General features: G+C 44.9%; 1 long non-coding RNA gene across 1 annotated transcript; it reads right to left on the reverse strand.

Moving 5' to 3' along the window:
- Positions 1 to 365: 365 nt before the first annotated feature.
- LOC141112361 (uncharacterized) lies at positions 366 to 5,775 on the reverse strand. The gene is made up of 2 exons (XR_012236582.1): positions 5,465 to 5,775; positions 366 to 1,216 (listed from the first exon to the last, which is right to left on the reverse strand). It is a non-coding gene; the product is annotated as an uncharacterized lncRNA (long non-coding RNA).
- Between the last annotated feature and the right edge of the window lie 2,538 nt (positions 5,776 to 8,313).

Below are 8,313 nucleotides of genomic sequence, written 5' to 3' on the forward strand. Positions count from 1 at the left end.
GGAGATTCAAATGAAAGCTATTACAGCGGGCAATCCCGCTCTCTGCTGATCCAGGTGGCTTGCCTCTTCCTCTGCATAGGTGGGGCTGTATGGGGCACAGGCAGACCATGCTATATTGGGCACAGGTCACGCTGTATGTGGCACAGTTCACGCTGCATTGACACTAGGGCAACATTTTGCTATGGAGCCCTGCTATTTCTAGTTACGCCCCTGCATAGCCACCTACCTCCAGAGGTTCTGCACCGTGGTGAAGGACCCTGTTAAGCCGCCCCTATTTCTCCTTTGAACCTGGGTTGGACTTATGGGTGTATGGATAGAACTCTCTGATCGATCGGGTAATCAAGACACACACATGGGATGGTGAATCGAAATTACAATTGTTTACTGGGTTTGCATATATCTTATACACTTACAGAGAGAGAGAAAAACCTCCCTCTTATTATCAGCCAATGAGATTGAAGCATAGACTTTATGAAAAAATAAGCATAAAACGTCATAAATTGCATATTCTGCCTATAGATATCCCTCAGGCTATATCTAAATATAAGTTTATATATATATGTGACCACGTATGCTAGGCAATCTGCCAATGTTCCAGACACCCAACTTCTAACGTGTTATAACTTTGTTATTCATTGTCTATATTAAAATGTCAGGCTAACCACACGTACATCCTGTTCAAGTACATAGCTCGCAAATAATCTTTGCACTTCTAATTTCCTTCATAAGATAGCAAAATACATTTCTTCTTGTATAACATATCTTAAAGCAGCACTCTAACATCCTTACAATCCCTCCTTTGATCATAACAGACGAAAAGTCTGTATTGGTCACCAATATTATTCATTATACCATCTCTGTTTTGTGTAAAGCATAGAAACAAAAGAACATATTTTACATGTCATTGAAAAAGCTGATAGGCAGATTGATAAGTTTCTTTTAGGGGGGAAAGGGGGAACAGGGGCAGAACCAAAGTCTGTAGGGGGTTCTTGTTATTGAGAGAATTAGAGTTCCATTGTTTCATCTGTGGACATGTATATTTTTCAGTGATCAGGGGCTTTCTTTATCTTTGATTTGTGGATCCATTGTGGGCTCTGGTCAGTCAGGACTGCTGTTCTTGCAACTTTCAATACTTCAAAAAGATCCTTGGAAGATCTTCTTGCTGCTAGTTGCTTGACCAACACCCTGTCTCTGGGTATAAAAGGATGTGTTGGTTCTGTGGAGAGAGGAGGAAAGGTGACAGCTACCTTGTCATCATTTTCTGTAAAGCTACTTACCAGTTTTTTCACGTACTCTTCCTGTAAAGAATATAGATTAGGTTCCTCTCCTATTTCTATCTATTTCCTCTGTGTTGGTTTTCCCATTAATATCTCATAAGGGGATAAGCCGTTTCTAGAATGGGGTGAGGTACGGATTTGGAAAAGTATTGCGGGAAGAAAATCTAACCAGTTTCTCAAAGTTCCTCCTGTCGCTTTCTTTAGTTTATCTTTAATATTTCTGTTCATCTTTTCTACTACTCCTCCTGCACTTTGGGGGTGATAAGGGATGTGTAGTTTCCATTGAATACCTATCAAATCAACCTATCAGCGAGTGCATTCTCTTTTGCTATTTCTGTTTTATCATATGAGTGCCCGCGAATCTTAATTACATTAATGTGGCAAGGAAGAAGGAGCGTTTCAATAAAGCGTCCACATGCTATCTGTGTAAACATTCACATCCTGTCCTTCAAAGAGGAGTTGCGCTGAAGTTACTCGCAGTGGTTTACTTTCTAAGATATTGTCTGGGAACCTGACAACTGAGTAACCAGTCTTGTATGTGTGATCGTCAGGACGTGTACAGCTATCGTCTACAAACACATGTAGGTAATCAGGGTTGGGGGTGTCTTTTAAATCAGAACGTGGAGAAGTAGATTCTAAAAGCTGTTGATTACAGTCATGTTGAGGAAAAGGATCAGTTTCTGAAAGATGCAAGAGAGAGTGTAGAAACCTGACTTGTGGTGTGGTCTCTGAACATGATTTGATGTCAAGATGTTGTGTGTTAAAGAGTATAACTTCATAGCCACTTGTACGTTGTGCTGTCATGTGCTGAGTACTCATGTTCTGCATAAGGTGAACTACCGAATGTGTTGTGTATAATGTTGTCTGCCCTCCCAATGTTAATTTGGATGCCTCCTTTACAGCCATTGCACAAGCCCCGAGAGCTTGAAGGCAAGAGGGCATCCCCTGAACCTGCACGGGTAAGACCCAATGCAGGTGCCCTTGAGAGGGACGCAGTGAGGGTGGTAAATGCTTGTAGCATTTCCTCAGTCCAATTAATCATTTTTGGAGAGCCTAACAACGTAGCTGCTCTAAGGATCGAATCCCAGTGTGAGCAATCAAGTATCCATTGTCTGCAGTAGACAATCGAGCCGAGGAAGGAGAGAAGCACGACCTTCTTCTTCGGGGGACTGAGGCATGTAAGTACTTTGACCCGAGCCGGTGACACCAAACGTTCCCCTTGTTTGATTATACACCCCAAATACTCAACCTGCGACCTGCATCACCGGATCTTTTTGCAAGACACCAAATGACCTTCTGAGGCGAGGCGATGCTCAGAGTTGGACTCACAGCGTCCCTGGCTATCACTACACAGCAGTAGGTCATCTACATATTGAAGCAGTATGGAACCCTGAGGAGGTGTTCAGTCGTCAAGGGATCATTTCAATACTATAGAGAAGGCTGCTGGGCTGTCAACAAATTCTTGTGGGAGCCGTGTCCAATTGACCCGGCCCCAAACAAAACCAAAGATCCTTTGTGCGTCCTCCCCAACCGGTACACTAAAAAAAAAAAAAATGTGTTCCATGGACTAACTATTTCCTTTAGTATGCCTTCCTTTTTGTATTCTTCAATCAATGGTGAAATGCCCTGCAGTTTTTCTTCTGTAAGGGGATATTGTTTTTGGAAGTGTGATATTGTGTTGGGTTTGAAAGTAGGAGAGTAAGGTGTACGATTAAGATGTCCTACAGAGGTTTTGTCTTTAGCCCAAATTGGGTGATTTTCTAGCGGTCTAGGTAGAAGCATGTAATGTCCCCTGAAGTCGTGATATTTAGGATTAGTCAAGTCACATAGTGGAGACTTTGCTGTCAATCCACCTTCTTGGTCAAATCTTATATTGATTCTTAAAGCAGACATTAAGTCTCTTCCGATTAAGGAAAGGTCAGTCAGTCAAAACAGCAAAACACGTAGTTGTAAGAAGTTTGTCCTGTAATGTACTAGTCACTTTATGTTGGACATCAGTTCCATTAATACCCATTGAGCAACCCTCTGTACATTCTGAAGTGATAAACCTACAATCAGTGAGTGCTATATTTTATGTAGACAAACCAAAAATGAGTAAAAATCTTCCCCTGGATTTTGTTTGCAAGACAACATAGTGTGTACACTTGTATGCTTTCTGCCAAGCTAGTCCTAGTTGGCCCCAAAAAATATCCCACCCTTCAGGTTTGTCATAGGGATCTGCCATGATAAAAGCTGCTACTACATCAAATTCAACCGTGGTTTCAGGGTATACTGCTTGAATAATGATTTGGAGATCTTCTGCACCCATCCTAGCTCCTGTACAATACCTTTTTAGAAAAGCTGCAGCAGCTCTGGGATCCTTTCTAGGTTTAGGGCAGGTGTCCCTTATATTAGTCGACAGGGAGGGGGATCTGAACCTGAGTATTACCTATCGTGATCAAAGGAAGGGCCTTAAAGGGTTCCTTCTCTTTGTTTGCAGAACGAAGGATTATCTGACCCGCAGACTCTACTTCTTGTAATGCTATAGCTAGTTCTTCTGATTTTTTTTTCTCTAGCCTCTTTGCTTCCCTCACTTCTTTCTCCCTGTCTTTCCCTTAGTACATTTTACAACATTTCATCATATATTTACAATCCCAGTGTCACCCGGGGGGTAATTGTATTGATTATGCGTCCCACAAATTTTCATTTCCTCCTCCCAATCTTCCAGGGAACACAGTCCCAATGACCCCAAGCCTGAAAGATACATCTGATGTGCACGAGTTTGTACATTTTCCCAAAAAGGATCGACACAATTTGCCCCACAAGTGCCTTTTACAAAATCATAGGGGGAAGGTTGGTCCCGCTCACCTTCGGGAGCTTCCTTCCCTAATTTATTTCCCATAATTATTACACAATATCCTTAATGTCACAATGATACTTATAATACTTATTACTCCTCTTACTATTAAACCTTCTTCAAATACAAAATTATTTTGTATATTGAATCTCAACATTTGAACCCTTGGAGTACCTTCTCTTAATAAAGGTCCCTTCCTCAGTTTAAGATGGTAATACACTCAGAACACCTTTGTGACATTTGTTTAACACACAACAAACACAATAACACTGATATAACTCTATAACTTTATGTATATCACTTATCAAGATCAAACCAAATAGTAAATCAACTCCCTTATGTCGAAGTATATATTCACACATGCATATGATCACAACAAAATACAGAGCAATATATTCACAAAGAAACAAAGTTAAATTGTGTGCACACAATTTCCCCTTCTTTTTTTTTTTTAGAGCTCCATACACCCGTCCTGTATTTTAAGAAAGCATCAAATGCTCTCTATAATCCTATAAGTCCGGCCAGCCTAGTAGGACATCATTTAACCATTAAAACTATGCGACTTCTTTATCCCAGGAGAGCCAACCTAGCAATCCTCGAGATTATGCTACCTCTTTATCCCAGGAGAGCCAACCTAGCAATCCTCGAGATTATAAAATTAAAAAAAAAAAAACAATAGGGGTCAATCGTGCTAGGATAAGTGAAAAGGGTTCGTAAAATAAATTTACAAAGTTTCCACTCACCTTGCAGTAGATCGCCACCACTTCTGGTACCATTTCTGTTAATAATAAAAAATTCCGCGCTAGAACAAAATATAAAACATAAGCAGCAGTAAACAGTGCGACAACACTAAATGGAAAATAAAAAATATTAAACCGCGCTAAGTAATAAAATAATGTAAATGCTTGATATGGTGGAAATTTTCACTGCCACACACAAAAATATATATTGAAAAAATTTTAAAAGACAAAAAATCAAAATGCTAATGAATAAAGAAAAGTCCAGATATCTCCTGAGATGGGATCAATCACCAAAATATTTCAACCTGTGTAGATACCAGTCCAAGGGTTAAAAGATTAAATTGCCCTTACCAGAACATCAATTACAATGGACGGATGGCTTAAACCCAGCCAGGGCCTTTTTTTGTGGAGACCAATCTGCTCCGTCCGGTTTCAAGATGTAATTCCCTCAATGTATACAGGAGAAAAAATAACACAAAAAACTGGCCATAGTGTAGTATAGTCAGATGTTAACATGGACATACAGACATACCAACACCCTGGTGAGCACACAAGAAAAACCGGGGGGGGGGAGTGAAAAACCCACCACCGTGGCTGTAGATTGCGCTTACCGACTCACAGTGGTAACCAGGCTCTATATCATACTAGGAGCTGATCGATAGATGACAGAGAACGATTGATTCACCCGCTGTAGCCAGGAATCCATGCCATCAGTACATGACTGTGGAACCTAAGGGGTTATGTTGATAGAACAGAGACTTGGAGGCACTCTGCCTATAGATATCCCTCAGGCTATATCTAAATATAAGTTTATATATATATGTGACCACGTATGCTAGGCAATCTGCCAATGTTCCAGACACCCAACTTCTAACATGTTATAACTTTGTTATTCATTGTCTATATTAAAATGTCAGGCTAACCACACGTACATCCTGTTCAAGTACATAGCTCGCAAATAATCTTCGCACTTCTAATTTTCTGCATAAGAAATCAAAATACATTTCTTCTTGTATAACATATCTTAAAGCAGCACTCTAACATCCTTACAGACCCGATCCAAATCTTCGATGCCAACGGCTTCTGGATAGGTAAGTGGTCTGTGCTCTGAGGAAAGACCCTTTGGGGGACATCCAGTACCTGCAGCCTTTCTTCTCGCTGGGATCATCCGCAGGAATCCTTTACTGCCCCGGCATACCTTACAACTGTAACAAGTGTGGGCAGCCGGGACACAGGTAAGGATTGTACAGAGCTTTCAGGCAAGTTCTGTAGGGTTACAGGCCACGAGACCAAGGACTGTCCGAGGTTCAAAGCCTGCAACCTTTGCGGATTGGCAGAGCATGTCTTCAGACACTGCCCTCAGAGGACCCGGACCTACGCTGGAACCCTGATCCAGGGTAAGCCATCCGGGAGGAAGCTGCTAGAAAAACCAAAGATACCAAAGGAACCTCGAAAGGCCACAGGTAAGTCCACTCCCGCCCCACCTCGTGCCCCTGCCCCGCCCCCTGCCTCCAGCACACCCCCACCCACCCCCTCTGTGCCGGAGGAACCCCTCCCCCCTCCCCCTGAACCTGTCCTCCCTGGAGGACTTCCCCACCCTCCCACCCCCCTCCACCCCCACCAGTGGCCCAAAAGGAAGCCGGAAACGGAAGCCAGAGAGCCCAACAGCTGAGGAACCTGCCACCTCCACCAAACGGCCCAACGGGGTCCAACGCGACAGCGATGGACCAGAGCAAGTAGTGGAGGACCTAGAGTCTGCAGGAGAGGAGGAGGAGATCGTGGTCGACCCCGAGCATGACCTCCCCCCCACGTCCACATCAGCCAGCAGATGATGGAGTCTGTCCCTGAGGAGCTGGGCCTGGCCTAGAACACAGGACAGGCAGAGGACGCAACGGAAGAGCCACCCCCCCTCCGGGAAGGTAAGTTCGGACCCTTGTTAAATAGACCCTCATACCCTTTTTCATTATGGCTGAGATCTCAATCTTTTCCATTAATGTGAGGAGTATCAAGGATACATCTAGAAGGCAAGGGGTCCTGACCTTTCTTTCAAGTCAGCAGAGTGATGTCTACATGCTTCAGGAGTGTGCCCTTCCTCCCTTGAGGAGGTACACTCATCTGTCCTCCCAGTGGACCCTTGGTCCCTCCTACTGGTCCAGGGGTGGCGATTGCAAGTCTGCAGGAGTAGCCATTCTGGTCAGGGGTGGGCGCTTCACAGTTGACTCTATCCATGAGCTAGTCTGTGGCCGTCTTTTGGTCATAGATGGCTCGTGGGTGGAAGAGCCAGTTAGGCTCATCAACGTGTACGCCCCCCCAGGCAAGAATGCGCGGCTGTGGACCCAACTCGTCACCACCAGAACAGTAGTGATCGGCGGTGATTTTAACTGTCCGATCGAGGAGGATAGGCGCAGCTCCAGCATATACGCAAAACTTGATGCTACTTCTAGGCTGCTCAAGGAGATGATCTCGGAGGCCTCCTTGCAGGACGCCGTGGGATCCATAGGGAAAGGGACCGTGAACTATTCGTGGTGCCAACCCGATGGATCTGTGCGTTCCAGGATTGACTTCGTGCTCACTTCAAGGACAGTCAAGCATTGTGAGTTCTCCATGGTCCCCTGCTTTCTCTCTGACCACAGGGCTATTCACTTTCGGGGTGACCTGGGCGAGGGCTTCGCCCGTGGACCGGGTTCCTGGAAGCTAAATAGCACCCTGCTGGAAAACGAGGAATTGATGGGGGAACTCCGGGAGACCTATGCCACCTGGACGGAGGAAAAGAGATTCTTCGGAAGGGTAAGTGATTGGTGGGAGTTTGTGAAGGTTAAGCTGCGTAGCTTCTTTCAGGCAAGGGGACACCAGAGTCTGTGCCAGGAGGAGGGAACTCAGGAGACTGCAGCGTCAGTTGCAGTCCCTGCAGGACCTTCAGCACTGTGGCTGGGATGTTAGGCAGGACCTGGAGGACACCAAGAAGAGCCTGAAAGGACACTTCGAGGAAGAATCCAGGTACATTGTCTTCCGTGCCAAGGTGGAGAATCTTGAGAAAGGTGAGAAGTGTAATTCTTTCTTTTTCAGGAAACTTCACTCAGGACACACACCCTTGTCAGAGCTGCATGACGAGACCGGAACACTCCAGAAGGGGAAGAAGGCTGTGATGCAAGTGGTCAGCGACTACTACACCAACCTCTACTCCCCGAAAGAAACGGACACACAGGCGGCTGACAGGTTCCTGTCAGGTATCTCTAACCATATTGATCCTGCAGGTTCATCAACCGTCAATGCCCCCTTGGTGTTGGAGGAGCTGCACTCTGCCGCTAAATCCTTTAGGCGAGGCAGGACCCCGTGCTGCGATGGTCTCCCAGTTGAGCTCTATGTAGCACTGTGGGATCTCGTGGGCCCGGACCTGCTCGAGCTGTAAGAGGAGATGGTGGTGGAGGGCAGAATGCCTCCATCACTGAGGGAGGGGATG

The sequence above is a fragment of the Aquarana catesbeiana genome, linkage group LG11, assembly GCF_042186555.1.
Source record: "Aquarana catesbeiana isolate 2022-GZ linkage group LG11, ASM4218655v1, whole genome shotgun sequence".
Taxonomy (NCBI): Eukaryota; Metazoa; Chordata; class Amphibia; order Anura; family Ranidae; genus Aquarana; species Aquarana catesbeiana.